This window comes from Micropterus salmoides, unplaced genomic scaffold (assembly GCF_014851395.1).
Source record: "Micropterus salmoides isolate LMB-PRFRI ecotype aquatic unplaced genomic scaffold, ASM1485139v1 Ms_hic_scaffold_2356, whole genome shotgun sequence".
Lineage (NCBI taxonomy): Eukaryota > Metazoa > Chordata > Actinopteri > Centrarchiformes > Centrarchidae > Micropterus > Micropterus salmoides.
The window spans coordinates 15,531-31,734 of NW_024041547.1; the positions used below are offsets into that span (position 1 = coordinate 15,531).

The window sequence follows — 16,204 nt, forward strand, 5'->3', positions numbered from 1 at the left end:
AAATTGTTTAAACTTGAAAATACTCACTTCTTATACGGTCTGTCGCGATGGCTTTAAGTATTTCTCCATAAATAACGGAGGGGCCTTCAACCACGAAGGGACTCGAACCCTCAATCTTCTGATCCGAAGTCAGACGCCTTGTCCGTTAGGCCACGCGGTCCCGTTTCCCTTGCTCACATCTTACAACACTTGGTGATCTGGTCTTGTCAAAGCACTAAGAGTGGCCAGCTTGGGAATCAAACTCAAGATCTTGTAGCTTTTAGCGCCGTGCTAACAGTCACTGGATATCCTGTCATGTGTAAAGTCCTTGTAACTTGGCATAAGAGGGGCAGAATTTGTTTAAATCGGAAAGCTCTCGCTTGTGAGCAGGACAATGCAAACGCCATTCAGCAGCACTGTTCTCCTAATCTGGAATTTTTAATCATAAACTGTAAACCGCTTTACTCCCCCCGTGAGTTTGCTTCATTCATTCTGGTTGGTGCTTACATTCTGCCGCACGCCAACGTGCAGGACGCACAGCGCATGCTGGCCGACCGGATACTGTGTGTGGAGCAGACAAACCCGGACTCCCTTGTTATTGTTCTTGGTGACTTTAACAAAGGAAACCTCTGCCAAGAACTCCCCAAATACAGACAGTTCATTAAGTGTCCAACCAGAGAGGGGAACACTTTGGATCACTGTTACACCACAGTTAGCAGTGCCTATCTCGCCGTTAGACGCGCTCCACTGGGACACTCTGATCATGTCATGGTCCACCTGATTCCTGCTTACAGACAGAAATTAAAACTCTGTAAACCTGTAGTGAGGACATCAAAGAAATGGAGCAGTCAAGCTGTAGAGGATCTTCAGGCATGCTTGGACTGCACTGACTGGGATGTTTTCAGGACTGCTACCAACAATCTGGATGAGTTTACAGAGGCTGTGACATCCTACATCAGCTTCTGTGAGGACAGCTGCATTCCAACACGCAGCAGGGTGAGTTATAACAATGACAGACCCTGGTTCACAGCTAAGCTCAGACAGCTGAGGTTGGAAAAGGAAGAGGCGATTAGGAGTGGAGACCGGGCCAGGTTTAAGGAGTCAAAGTACAGGTTTAGCAAGGCGGTGCGAGATGCTAAACAGCTGTATGCAGAGAGACTACAAGACCAGTCCTCAAGGAATGACTCTGCTTCTGTCTGGAGAGGATTCAGACGGATCAGCAGCTACAAACCTAAATCCCCCCACTCCATGAACGACTCACGCCTTGCCAACGAGTTGAACCAGTTTTACTGTCGCTTTGAAAGACAATGGGACAGACCTGACACCATCCCCCGTCACACCACTGATCGGCCACAGTCCACCATCTCATCCCCCACCTCCTCCCCCTCTCTTACCATCCAAGAGAGGGATGTTAACAGACTGTTCAGGAGGCAGAAACCTCGCAAAGCAGCGGGGCCGGACTCTGTCTCCCCATCCACCCTGAAGCACTGTGCTGATCAGCTGTCTCCGGTGTTTACAGACATTTTTAACACCTCACTGGAGTCATGCCATGTGCCAGCCTGCTTCAAAGCCTCCACCATCATCCCTGTCCCCAAAAAACCAAGGACCACGGGACTAAACGACTACAGACCCGTCGCCCTGACCTCTGTGGTGATGAAGTCTTTGGAGCGCCTTGTGTTGTCCCACCTTAAATCCATCATAGACCCACTCCCGGGGCAAGGGCAGGCTGCAGCGTATCATTCGCTCTGCAGAGAAGGTGATTGACTGCAATCTTGCATCGCTTCAGGACCTGCACGCCTCCAGGACTCTGAGGCGAGCAGGAAAGACTGCAGCAGCTGACGCCTCCCATCCCGGTCACAAACTGTTTCAGACTCTCCCCTCTGGCAAGAGGCTGCGGTCCATCAGGACCAAAACCTCTCGCCACAAATATTTGTTGTTAATTGTAAGTGGTTGTTGTTCCATTTTTTTATATTGTCAGTTGTATTATTTTTCTCTATTCTTCATATATAACTTGCATTTGTTTATTACATATTTCTACATCTATTTATGTCAGCTGTATGTCTGTCTGGTGTAGCACCTCAACACCAAAGCAAATTCCTTGTATGTGTAAGAAGGTACTTGGCAACAAAGCTCCTTCTGATTCTGACGTCGAGTTGTTAAATGGTCACCACTGGCCAGTATGGGGGTTGAACCCATGACCTTGGCGTTATTAGCACCACGCTCTAACCATCTGAGCTAACCGGCCTGCTGTGGGGTGCTTCTTTCTTTCTTTTTGCTAACAAAATTCAATGCATAAAACAACAGGGACAGACTAAAACAGACAATGGCTCCATACTGGATGTTAAGTCATGTGTGACCACCTTCCAGGTGAGCAGTACACTCAAAACCTTTGACCTGAGCCGCCTGCTTTTGTGGTTCTTTTTTTAAACAATTTGTCCTCCAGAAGTAAAAAAAAAAGAAACGGACAAGTTTTGGATGTTCAGTCGTGTGCAAAGTGCCCCCAAGTCTATGCAAGCACAAATTGTTTAAACTTGAAAATACTCACTTCTTATACGGTCTGTCGCGATGGCTTTAAGTATTTCTCCATAAATAACGGAGGGGCCTTCAACCACGAAGGGACTCGAACCCTCAATCTTCTGATCCGAAGTCAGACGCCTTGTCCGTTAGGCCACGCGGTCCCGTTTCCCTTGCTCACATCTTACAACACTTGGTGATCTGGTCTTGTCAAAGCACTAAGAGTGGCCAGCTTGGGAATCAAACTCAAGATCTTGTAGCTTTTAGCGCCGTGCTAACAGTCACTGGATATCCTGTCATGTGTAAAGTCCTTGTAACTTGGCATAAGAGGGGCAGAATTTGTTTAAATCGGAAAGCTCTCGCTTGTGAGCAGGACAATGCAAACGCCATTCAGCAGCACTGTTCTCCTAATCTGGAATTTTTAATCATAAACTGTAAACCGCTTTACTCCCCCCGTGAGTTTGCTTCATTCATTCTGGTTGGTGCTTACATTCTGCCGCACGCCAACGTGCAGGACGCACAGCGCATGCTGGCCGACCGGATACTGTGTGTGGAGCAGACAAACCCGGACTCCCTTGTTATTGTTCTTGGTGACTTTAACAAAGGAAACCTCTGCCAAGAACTCCCCAAATACAGACAGTTCATTAAGTGTCCAACCAGAGAGGGGAACACTTTGGATCACTGTTACACCACAGTTAGCAGTGCCTATCTCGCCGTTAGACGCGCTCCACTGGGACACTCTGATCATGTCATGGTCCACCTGATTCCTGCTTACAGACAGAAATTAAAACTCTGTAAACCTGTAGTGAGGACATCAAAGAAATGGAGCAGTCAAGCTGTAGAGGATCTTCAGGCATGCTTGGACTGCACTGACTGGGATGTTTTCAGGACTGCTACCAACAATCTGGATGAGTTTACAGAGGCTGTGACATCCTACATCAGCTTCTGTGAGGACAGCTGCATTCCAACACGCAGCAGGGTGAGTTATAACAATGACAGACCCTGGTTCACAGCTAAGCTCAGACAGCTGAGGTTGGAAAAGGAAGAGGCGATTAGGAGTGGAGACCGGGCCAGGTTTAAGGAGTCAAAGTACAGGTTTAGCAAGGCGGTGCGAGATGCTAAACAGCTGTATGCAGAGAGACTACAAGACCAGTCCTCAAGGAATGACTCTGCTTCTGTCTGGAGAGGATTCAGACGGATCAGCAGCTACAAACCTAAATCCCCCCACTCCATGAACGACTCACGCCTTGCCAACGAGTTGAACCAGTTTTACTGTCGCTTTGAAAGACAATGGGACAGACCTGACACCATCCCCCGTCACACCACTGATCGGCCACAGTCCACCATCTCATCCCCCACCTCCTCCCCCTCTCTTACCATCCAAGAGAGGGATGTTAACAGACTGTTCAGGAGGCAGAAACCTCGCAAAGCAGCGGGGCCGGACTCTGTCTCCCCATCCACCCTGAAGCACTGTGCTGATCAGCTGTCTCCGGTGTTTACAGACATTTTTAACACCTCACTGGAGTCATGCCATGTGCCAGCCTGCTTCAAAGCCTCCACCATCATCCCTGTCCCCAAAAAACCAAGGACCACGGGACTAAACGACTACAGACCCGTCGCCCTGACCTCTGTGGTGATGAAGTCTTTGGAGCGCCTTGTGTTGTCCCACCTTAAATCCATCATAGACCCACTCCCGGGGCAAGGGCAGGCTGCAGCGTATCATTCGCTCTGCAGAGAAGGTGATTGACTGCAATCTTGCATCGCTTCAGGACCTGCACGCCTCCAGGACTCTGAGGCGAGCAGGAAAGACTGCAGCAGCTGACGCCTCCCATCCCGGTCACAAACTGTTTCAGACTCTCCCCTCTGGCAAGAGGCTGCGGTCCATCAGGACCAAAACCTCTCGCCACAAATATTTGTTGTTAATTGTAAGTGGTTGTTGTTCCATTTTTTTATATTGTCAGTTGTATTATTTTTCTCTATTCTTCATATATAACTTGCATTTGTTTATTACATATTTCTACATCTATTTATGTCAGCTGTATGTCTGTCTGCGTGTAGCACCTCAACACCAAAGCAAATTCCTTGTATGTGTAAGAAGGTACTTGGCAACAAAGCTCCTTCTGATTCTGACGTCGAGTTGTTAAATGGTCACCACTGGCCAGTATGGGGGTTGAACCCATGACCTTGGCGTTATTAGCACCACGCTCTAACCATCTGAGCTAACCGGCCTGCTGTGGGGTGCTTCTTTCTTTCTTTTTGCTAACAAAATTCAATGCATAAAACAACAGGGACAGACTAAAACAGACAATGGCTCCATACTGGATGTTAAGTCATGTGTGACCACCTTCCAGGTGAGCAGTACACTCAAAACCTTTGACCTGAGCCGCCTGCTTTTGTGGTTCTTTTTTTAAACAATTTGTCCTCCAGAAGTAAAAAAAAAAGAAACGGACAAGTTTTGGATGTTCAGTCGTGTGCAAAGTGCCCCCAAGTCTATGCAAGCACAAATTGTTTAAACTTGAAAATACTCACTTCTTATACGGTCTGTCGCGATGGCTTTAAGTATTTCTCCATAAATAACGGAGGGGCCTTCAACCACGAAGGGACTCGAACCCTCAATCTTCTGATCCGAAGTCAGACGCCTTGTCCGTTAGGCCACGCGGTCCCGTTTCCCTTGCTCACATCTTACAACACTTGGTGATCTGGTCTTGTCAAAGCACTAAGAGTGGCCAGCTTGGGAATCAAACTCAAGATCTTGTAGCTTTTAGCGCCGTGCTAACAGTCACTGGATATCCTGTCATGTGTAAAGTCCTTGTAACTTGGCATAAGAGGGGCAGAATTTGTTTAAATCGGAAAGCTCTCGCTTGTGAGCAGGACAATGCAAACGCCATTCAGCAGCACTGTTCTCCTAATCTGGAATTTTTAATCATAAACTGTAAACCGCTTTACTCCCCCCGTGAGTTTGCTTCATTCATTCTGGTTGGTGCTTACATTCTGCCGCACGCCAACGTGCAGGACGCACAGCGCATGCTGGCCGACCGGATACTGTGTGTGGAGCAGACAAACCCGGACTCCCTTGTTATTGTTCTTGGTGACTTTAACAAAGGAAACCTCTGCCAAGAACTCCCCAAATACAGACAGTTCATTAAGTGTCCAACCAGAGAGGGGAACACTTTGGATCACTGTTACACCACAGTTAGCAGTGCCTATCTCGCCGTTAGACGCGCTCCACTGGGACACTCTGATCATGTCATGGTCCACCTGATTCCTGCTTACAGACAGAAATTAAAACTCTGTAAACCTGTAGTGAGGACATCAAAGAAATGGAGCAGTCAAGCTGTAGAGGATCTTCAGGCATGCTTGGACTGCACTGACTGGGATGTTTTCAGGACTGCTACCAACAATCTGGATGAGTTTACAGAGGCTGTGACATCCTACATCAGCTTCTGTGAGGACAGCTGCATTCCAACACGCAGCAGGGTGAGTTATAACAATGACAGACCCTGGTTCACAGCTAAGCTCAGACAGCTGAGGTTGGAAAAGGAAGAGGCGATTAGGAGTGGAGACCGGGCCAGGTTTAAGGAGTCAAAGTACAGGTTTAGCAAGGCGGTGCGAGATGCTAAACAGCTGTATGCAGAGAGACTACAAGACCAGTCCTCAAGGAATGACTCTGCTTCTGTCTGGAGAGGATTCAGACGGATCAGCAGCTACAAACCTAAATCCCCCCACTCCATGAACGACTCACGCCTTGCCAACGAGTTGAACCAGTTTTACTGTCGCTTTGAAAGACAATGGGACAGACCTGACACCATCCCCCGTCACACCACTGATCGGCCACAGTCCACCATCTCATCCCCCACCTCCTCCCCCTCTCTTACCATCCAAGAGAGGGATGTTAACAGACTGTTCAGGAGGCAGAAACCTCGCAAAGCAGCGGGGCCGGACTCTGTCTCCCCATCCACCCTGAAGCACTGTGCTGATCAGCTGTCTCCGGTGTTTACAGACATTTTTAACACCTCACTGGAGTCATGCCATGTGCCAGCCTGCTTCAAAGCCTCCACCATCATCCCTGTCCCCAAAAAACCAAGGACCACGGGACTAAACGACTACAGACCCGTCGCCCTGACCTCTGTGGTGATGAAGTCTTTGGAGCGCCTTGTGTTGTCCCACCTTAAATCCATCATAGACCCACTCCCGGGGCAAGGGCAGGCTGCAGCGTATCATTCGCTCTGCAGAGAAGGTGATTGACTGCAATCTTGCATCGCTTCAGGACCTGCACGCCTCCAGGACTCTGAGGCGAGCAGGAAAGACTGCAGCAGCTGACGCCTCCCATCCCGGTCACAAACTGTTTCAGACTCTCCCCTCTGGCAAGAGGCTGCGGTCCATCAGGACCAAAACCTCTCGCCACAAATATTTGTTGTTAATTGTAAGTGGTTGTTGTTCCATTTTTTTATATTGTCAGTTGTATTATTTTTCTCTATTCTTCATATATAACTTGCATTTGTTTATTACATATTTCTACATCTATTTATGTCAGCTGTATGTCTGTCTGGTGTAGCACCTCAACACCAAAGCAAATTCCTTGTATGTGTAAGAAGGTACTTGGCAACAAAGCTCCTTCTGATTCTGACGTCGAGTTGTTAAATGGTCACCACTGGCCAGTATGGGGGTTGAACCCATGACCTTGGCGTTATTAGCACCACGCTCTAACCATCTGAGCTAACCGGCCTGCTGTGGGGTGCTTCTTTCTTTCTTTTTGCTAACAAAATTCAATGCATAAAACAACAGGGACAGACTAAAACAGACAATGGCTCCATACTGGATGTTAAGTCATGTGTGACCACCTTCCAGGTGAGCAGTACACTCAAAACCTTTGACCTGAGCCGCCTGCTTTTGTGGTTCTTTTTTTAAACAATTTGTCCTCCAGAAGTAAAAAAAAAAGAAACGGACAAGTTTTGGATGTTCAGTCGTGTGCAAAGTGCCCCCAAGTCTATGCAAGCACAAATTGTTTAAACTTGAAAATACTCACTTCTTATACGGTCTGTCGCGATGGCTTTAAGTATTTCTCCATAAATAACGGAGGGGCCTTCAACCACGAAGGGACTCGAACCCTCAATCTTCTGATCCGAAGTCAGACGCCTTGTCCGTTAGGCCACGCGGTCCCGTTTCCCTTGCTCACATCTTACAACACTTGGTGATCTGGTCTTGTCAAAGCACTAAGAGTGGCCAGCTTGGGAATCAAACTCAAGATCTTGTAGCTTTTAGCGCCGTGCTAACAGTCACTGGATATCCTGTCATGTGTAAAGTCCTTGTAACTTGGCATAAGAGGGGCAGAATTTGTTTAAATCGGAAAGCTCTCGCTTGTGAGCAGGACAATGCAAACGCCATTCAGCAGCACTGTTCTCCTAATCTGGAATTTTTAATCATAAACTGTAAACCGCTTTACTCCCCCCGTGAGTTTGCTTCATTCATTCTGGTTGGTGCTTACATTCTGCCGCACGCCAACGTGCAGGACGCACAGCGCATGCTGGCCGACCGGATACTGTGTGTGGAGCAGACAAACCCGGACTCCCTTGTTATTGTTCTTGGTGACTTTAACAAAGGAAACCTCTGCCAAGAACTCCCCAAATACAGACAGTTCATTAAGTGTCCAACCAGAGAGGGGAACACTTTGGATCACTGTTACACCACAGTTAGCAGTGCCTATCTCGCCGTTAGACGCGCTCCACTGGGACACTCTGATCATGTCATGGTCCACCTGATTCCTGCTTACAGACAGAAATTAAAACTCTGTAAACCTGTAGTGAGGACATCAAAGAAATGGAGCAGTCAAGCTGTAGAGGATCTTCAGGCATGCTTGGACTGCACTGACTGGGATGTTTTCAGGACTGCTACCAACAATCTGGATGAGTTTACAGAGGCTGTGACATCCTACATCAGCTTCTGTGAGGACAGCTGCATTCCAACACGCAGCAGGGTGAGTTATAACAATGACAGACCCTGGTTCACAGCTAAGCTCAGACAGCTGAGGTTGGAAAAGGAAGAGGCGATTAGGAGTGGAGACCGGGCCAGGTTTAAGGAGTCAAAGTACAGGTTTAGCAAGGCGGTGCGAGATGCTAAACAGCTGTATGCAGAGAGACTACAAGACCAGTCCTCAAGGAATGACTCTGCTTCTGTCTGGAGAGGATTCAGACGGATCAGCAGCTACAAACCTAAATCCCCCCACTCCATGAACGACTCACGCCTTGCCAACGAGTTGAACCAGTTTTACTGTCGCTTTGAAAGACAATGGGACAGACCTGACACCATCCCCCGTCACACCACTGATCGGCCACAGTCCACCATCTCATCCCCCACCTCCTCCCCCTCTCTTACCATCCAAGAGAGGGATGTTAACAGACTGTTCAGGAGGCAGAAACCTCGCAAAGCAGCGGGGCCGGACTCTGTCTCCCCATCCACCCTGAAGCACTGTGCTGATCAGCTGTCTCCGGTGTTTACAGACATTTTTAACACCTCACTGGAGTCATGCCATGTGCCAGCCTGCTTCAAAGCCTCCACCATCATCCCTGTCCCCAAAAAACCAAGGACCACGGGACTAAACGACTACAGACCCGTCGCCCTGACCTCTGTGGTGATGAAGTCTTTGGAGCGCCTTGTGTTGTCCCACCTTAAATCCATCATAGACCCACTCCCGGGGCAAGGGCAGGCTGCAGCGTATCATTCGCTCTGCAGAGAAGGTGATTGACTGCAATCTTGCATCGCTTCAGGACCTGCACGCCTCCAGGACTCTGAGGCGAGCAGGAAAGACTGCAGCAGCTGACGCCTCCCATCCCGGTCACAAACTGTTTCAGACTCTCCCCTCTGGCAAGAGGCTGCGGTCCATCAGGACCAAAACCTCTCGCCACAAATATTTGTTGTTAATTGTAAGTGGTTGTTGTTCCATTTTTTTATATTGTCAGTTGTATTATTTTTCTCTATTCTTCATATATAACTTGCATTTGTTTATTACATATTTCTACATCTATTTATGTCAGCTATGTATGTCTGCGTGTAGCACCTCAACACCAAAGCAAATTCCTTGTATGTGTAAGAAGGTACTTGGCAACAAAGCTCCTTCTGATTCTGACGTCGAGTTGTTAAATGGTCACCACTGGCCAGTATGGGGGTTGAACCCATGACCTTGGCGTTATTAGCACCACGCTCTAACCATCTGAGCTAACCGGCCTGCTGTGGGGTGCTTCTTTCTTTCTTTTTGCTAACAAAATTCAATGCATAAAACAACAGGGACAGACTAAAACAGACAATGGCTCCATACTGGATGTTAAGTCATGTGTGACCACCTTCCAGGTGAGCAGTACACTCAAAACCTTTGACCTGAGCCGCCTGCTTTTGTGGTTCTTTTTTTAAACAATTTGTCCTCCAGAAGTAAAAAAAAAAAAACGGACAAGTTTTGGATGTTCAGTCGTGTGCAAAGTGCCCCCAAGTCTATGCAAGCACAAATTGTTTAAACTTGAAAATACTCACTTCTTATACGGTCTGTCGCGATGGCTTTAAGTATTTCTCCATAAATAACGGAGGGGCCTTCAACCACGAAGGGACTCGAACCCTCAATCTTCTGATCCGAAGTCAGACGCCTTGTCCGTTAGGCCACGCGGTCCCGTTTCCCTTGCTCACATCTTACAACACTTGGTGATCTGGTCTTGTCAAAGCACTAAGAGTGGCCAGCTTGGGAATCAAACTCAAGATCTTGTAGCTTTTAGCGCCGTGCTAACAGTCACTGGATATCCTGTCATGTGTAAAGTCCTTGTAACTTGGCATAAGAGGGGCAGAATTTGTTTAAATCGGAAAGCTCTCGCTTGTGAGCAGGACAATGCAAACGCCATTCAGCAGCACTGTTCTCCTAATCTGGAATTTTTAATCATAAACTGTAAACCGCTTTACTCCCCCCGTGAGTTTGCTTCATTCATTCTGGTTGGTGCTTACATTCTGCCGCACGCCAACGTGCAGGACGCACAGCGCATGCTGGCCGACCGGATACTGTGTGTGGAGCAGACAAACCCGGACTCCCTTGTTATTGTTCTTGGTGACTTTAACAAAGGAAACCTCTGCCAAGAACTCCCCAAATACAGACAGTTCATTAAGTGTCCAACCAGAGAGGGGAACACTTTGGATCACTGTTACACCACAGTTAGCAGTGCCTATCTCGCCGTTAGACGCGCTCCACTGGGACACTCTGATCATGTCATGGTCCACCTGATTCCTGCTTACAGACAGAAATTAAAACTCTGTAAACCTGTAGTGAGGACATCAAAGAAATGGAGCAGTCAAGCTGTAGAGGATCTTCAGGCATGCTTGGACTGCACTGACTGGGATGTTTTCAGGACTGCTACCAACAATCTGGATGAGTTTACAGAGGCTGTGACATCCTACATCAGCTTCTGTGAGGACAGCTGCATTCCAACACGCAGCAGGGTGAGTTATAACAATGACAGACCCTGGTTCACAGCTAAGCTCAGACAGCTGAGGTTGGAAAAGGAAGAGGCGATTAGGAGTGGAGACCGGGCCAGGTTTAAGGAGTCAAAGTACAGGTTTAGCAAGGCGGTGCGAGATGCTAAACAGCTGTATGCAGAGAGACTACAAGACCAGTCCTCAAGGAATGACTCTGCTTCTGTCTGGAGAGGATTCAGACGGATCAGCAGCTACAAACCTAAATCCCCCCACTCCATGAACGACTCACGCCTTGCCAACGAGTTGAACCAGTTTTACTGTCGCTTTGAAAGACAATGGGACAGACCTGACACCATCCCCCGTCACACCACTGATCGGCCACAGTCCACCATCTCATCCCCCACCTCCTCCCCCTCTCTTACCATCCAAGAGAGGGATGTTAACAGACTGTTCAGGAGGCAGAAACCTCGCAAAGCAGCGGGGCCGGACTCTGTCTCCCCATCCACCCTGAAGCACTGTGCTGATCAGCTGTCTCCGGTGTTTACAGACATTTTTAACACCTCACTGGAGTCATGCCATGTGCCAGCCTGCTTCAAAGCCTCCACCATCATCCCTGTCCCCAAAAAACCAAGGACCACGGGACTAAACGACTACAGACCCGTCGCCCTGACCTCTGTGGTGATGAAGTCTTTGGAGCGCCTTGTGTTGTCCCACCTTAAATCCATCATAGACCCACTCCCGGGGCAAGGGCAGGCTGCAGCGTATCATTCGCTCTGCAGAGAAGGTGATTGACTGCAATCTTGCATCGCTTCTGCCTGCACGCCTCCAGGACTCTGAGGCGAGCAGGAAAGACTGCAGCAGCTGACGCCTCCCATCCCGGTCACAAACTGTTTCAGACTCTCCCCTCTGGCAAGAGGCTGCGGTCCATCAGGACCAAAACCTCTCGCCACAAATATTTGTTGTTAATTGTAAGTGGTTGTTGTTCCATTTTTTTATATTGTCAGTTGTATTATTTTTCTCTATTCTTCATATATAACTTGCATTTGTTTATTACATATTTCTACATCTATTTATGTCAGTCTGTATGTTGTCTGGTGTAGCACCTCAACACCAAAGCAAATTCCTTGTATGTGTAAGAAGGTACTTGGCAACAAAGCTCCTTCTGATTCTGACGTCGAGTTGTTAAATGGTCACCACTGGCCAGTATGGGGGTTGAACCCATGACCTTGGCGTTATTAGCACCACGCTCTAACCATCTGAGCTAACCGGCCTGCTGTGGGGTGCTTCTTTCTTTCTTTTTGCTAACAAAATTCAATGCATAAAACAACAGGGACAGACTAAAACAGACAATGGCTCCATACTGGATGTTAAGTCATGTGTGACCACCTTCCAGGTGAGCAGTACACTCAAAACCTTTGACCTGAGCCGCCTGCTTTTGTGGTTCTTTTTTTAAACAATTTGTCCTCCAGAAGTAAAAAAAAAAGAAACGGACAAGTTTTGGATGTTCAGTCGTGTGCAAAGTGCCCCCAAGTCTATGCAAGCACAAATTGTTTAAACTTGAAAATACTCACTTCTTATACGGTCTGTCGCGATGGCTTTAAGTATTTCTCCATAAATAACGGAGGGCCTTCAACCACGAAGGGACTCGAACCCTCAATCTTCTGATCCGAAGTCAGATGCCTTGTCCGTTAGGCCACGCGGTCCCGTTTCCCTTGCTCACATCTTACAACACTTGGTGATCTGGTCTTGTCAAAGCACTAAGAGTGGCCAGCTTGGGAATCAAACTCAAGATCTTGTAGCTTTTAGCGCCGTGCTAACAGTCACTGGATATCCTGTCATGTGTAAAGTCCTTGTAACTTGGCATAAGAGGGGCAGAATTTGTTTAAATCGGAAAGCTCTCGCTTGTGAGCAGGACAATGCAAACGCCATTCAGCAGCACTGTTCTCCTAATCTGGAATTTTTAATCATAAACTGTAAACCGCTTTACTCCCCCCGTGAGTTTGCTTCATTCATTCTGGTTGGTGCTTACATTCTGCCGCACGCCAACGTGCAGGACGCACAGCGCATGCTGGCCGACCGGATACTGTGTGTGGAGCAGACAAACCCGGACTCCCTTGTTATTGTTCTTGGTGACTTTAACAAAGGAAACCTCTGCCAAGAACTCCCCAAATACAGACAGTTCATTAAGTGTCCAACCAGAGAGGGGAACACTTTGGATCACTGTTACACCACAGTTAGCAGTGCCTATCTCGCCGTTAGACGCGCTCCACTGGGACACTCTGATCATGTCATGGTCCACCTGATTCCTGCTTACAGACAGAAATTAAAACTCTGTAAACCTGTAGTGAGGACATCAAAGAAATGGAGCAGTCAAGCTGTAGAGGATCTTCAGGCATGCTTGGACTGCACTGACTGGGATGTTTTCAGGACTGCTACCAACAATCTGGATGAGTTTACAGAGGCTGTGACATCCTACATCAGCTTCTGTGAGGACAGCTGCATTCCAACACGCAGCAGGGTGAGTTATAACAATGACAGACCCTGGTTCACAGCTAAGCTCAGACAGCTGAGGTTGGAAAAGGAAGAGGCGATTAGGAGTGGAGACCGGGCCAGGTTTAAGGAGTCAAAGTACAGGTTTAGCAAGGCGGTGCGAGATGCTAAACAGCTGTATGCAGAGAGACTACAAGACCAGTCCTCAAGGAATGACTCTGCTTCTGTCTGGAGAGGATTCAGACGGATCAGCAGCTACAAACCTAAATCCCCCCACTCCATGAACGACTCACGCCTTGCCAACGAGTTGAACCAGTTTTACTGTCGCTTTGAAAGACAATGGGACAGACCTGACACCATCCCCCGTCACACCACTGATCGGCCACAGTCCACCATCTCATCCCCCACCTCCTCCCCCTCTCTTACCATCCAAGAGAGGGATGTTAACAGACTGTTCAGGAGGCAGAAACCTCGCAAAGCAGCGGGGCCGGACTCTGTCTCCCCATCCACCCTGAAGCACTGTGCTGATCAGCTGTCTCCGGTGTTTACAGACATTTTTAACACCTCACTGGAGTCATGCCATGTGCCAGCCTGCTTCAAAGCCTCCACCATCATCCCTGTCCCCAAAAAACCAAGGACCACGGGACTAAAGACTACAGACCCGTCGCCCTGACCTCTGTGGTGATGAAGTCTTTGGAGCGCCTTGTGTTGTCCCACCTTAAATCCATCATAGACCCACTCCCGGGGCAAGGGCAGGCTGCAGCGTATCATTCGCCTGCAGAGAAGGTGATTGACTGCAATCTTGCATCGCTTCAGGACCTGCACGCCTCCAGGACTCTGAGGCGAGCAGGAAAGACTGGCAGCTGACGCCTCCCATCCCGGTCAAAACTGTTTCAGACTCTCCCCTCTGGCAAGAGGCTGCGGTCCATCAGGACCAAAACCTCTCGCCACAAATATTTGTTGTTAATTGTAAGTGGTTGTTGTTCCATTTTTTATTGTCAGTTGTATTATTTTTCTCTATTCTTCATATATAACTTGCATTTGTTTATTACATATTTCTACATCTATTTATGTCAGTCATCTATGTATGTCTGCGTGTAGCACCTCAACACCAAAGCAAATTCCTTGTATGTGTAAGAAGGTACTTGGCAACAAAGCTCCTTCTGATTCTGACGTCGAGTTGTTAAATGGTCACCACTGGCCAGTATGGGGGTTGAACCCATGACCTTGGCGTTATTAGCACCACGCTCTAACCATCTGAGCTAACCGGCCTGCTGGGGTGCTTCTTTCTTTCTTTTTGCTAACAAAATTCAATGCATAAAACAACAGGGACAGACTAAAACAGACAATGGCTCCATACTGGATGTTAATCATGTGTGACCACCTTCCAGGTGAGCAGTACACTCAAACCTTGACCTGAGCCGCCTGCTTTTGTGGTTCTTTTTTAAACAATTTGTCCTCCAGAAGTAAAAAAAAAAGAAACGGACAAGTTTTGGATGTTCAGTCGTGTGCAAAGTGCCCCCAAGTCTATGCAAGCACAAATTGTTTAAACTTGAAAATACTCACTTCTTATACGGTCTGTCGCGATGGCTTTAAGTATTTCTCCATAAATAAACGGAGGGGCCTTCAACCACGAAGGGACTCGAACCCTCAATCTTCTGATCCGAAGTCAGACGCCTTGTCCATTAGGCCACGGGTCCCGTTTCCCTTGCTCACATCTTACAACACTTGGTGATCTGGTCTTGTCAAAGCACTAAGAGTGGCCAGCTTGGGAATCAAACTCAAGATCTTGTAGCTTTTAGCGCCGTGCTAACAGTCACTGGATATCCTGTCATGTGTAAAGTCCTTGTAACTTGGCATAAGAGGGGCAGAATTTTTTAAATCGGAAAGCTCTCGCTTGTGAGCAGGACAATGCAAACGCATCAGCAGCACTGTTCTCCTAATCTGGAATTTTTAATCATAAACTGTAAACCGCTTTACCCCCCGTGAGTTTGCTTCATTCATTCTGGTTGGTGCTACATTCTGCCGCACGCCAACGTGCAGGACGCACAGCGCATGCTGGCCGACGGATACTGTGTGGAGCAGACAACCGGACTCCCTTGTTATTGTTCTTGGTGACTTTAACAAAGGAAACCTCTGCCAAGAACTCCCCAAATACAGACAGTTCATTAAGTGTCAACCAGAGGGGGAACACTTTGGATCACTGTTACACCACAGTTAGCAGTGCCTATCTCGCCGTTAGACGCGCTCCACTGGGACACTCTGATCATGTCAGGGTCCACCTGATTCCTGCTTACAGACAGAAATTAAAACTCTGTAAACTGTAGTGAGGACATCAAAGAAATGGAGCAGTCAAGCTGTAGAGGATCTTCAGGCATGCTTGGACTGCACTGACTGGGATGTTTTCAGGACTGCTACCAAAATCTGATGAGTTTACAGAGGCTGTGACATACATCAGCTTCTGTGAGGACAGCTGCATTCCAACACGCAGCAGGGTGAGTTATAACAATGACAGACCCTGGTTCACAGCTAAGCTCAGACAGCTGAGGTGGAAAAGGAAGAGGCGAGATTAGGAGTGGAGACGGGCCAGGTTTAGGAGTCAAAGTACAGGTTTAGCAAGGCGGTGCGAGATGCTAAAAGCTGTATGCAGAGAGACTACAAGACCAGTCCTCAGGAATGACTCTGCTTCTGTCTGGAGAGGATTCAGACGGATCAGCAGCTACAAACCTAAATCCCCCCACTCCATGAACGACTCACGCCTTGCCAACGAGTTGAA

The 16,204-nt window shown here is 48.0% G+C and overlaps 6 non-coding genes across 6 annotated transcripts; all 6 read right to left on the reverse strand.

Annotated features, from left to right (window-relative positions):
* Window positions 1-87: 87 nt before the first annotated feature.
* Window positions 88-160, reverse strand: trnar-ucg. Its single transcript has one exon. It is a non-coding gene; the product is annotated as a tRNA-Arg (tRNA).
* Window positions 161-2,584: 2,424 nt separating this feature from the next.
* Window positions 2,585-2,657, reverse strand: trnar-ucg. Its single transcript has one exon. It is a non-coding gene; the product is annotated as a tRNA-Arg (tRNA).
* Window positions 2,658-5,082: 2,425 nt separating this feature from the next.
* trnar-ucg lies at window positions 5,083-5,155 on the reverse strand. Its single transcript has one exon. It is a non-coding gene; the product is annotated as a tRNA-Arg (tRNA).
* Window positions 5,156-7,579: 2,424 nt separating this feature from the next.
* trnar-ucg lies at window positions 7,580-7,652 on the reverse strand. Its single transcript has one exon. It is a non-coding gene; the product is annotated as a tRNA-Arg (tRNA).
* Window positions 7,653-10,074: 2,422 nt separating this feature from the next.
* Window positions 10,075-10,147, reverse strand: trnar-ucg. The gene has a single exon. It is a non-coding gene; the product is annotated as a tRNA-Arg (tRNA).
* Window positions 10,148-12,568: 2,421 nt separating this feature from the next.
* On the reverse strand, window positions 12,569-12,641 carry trnar-ucg. The gene has a single exon. It is a non-coding gene; the product is annotated as a tRNA-Arg (tRNA).
* Between the last annotated feature and the right edge of the window lie 3,563 nt (window positions 12,642-16,204).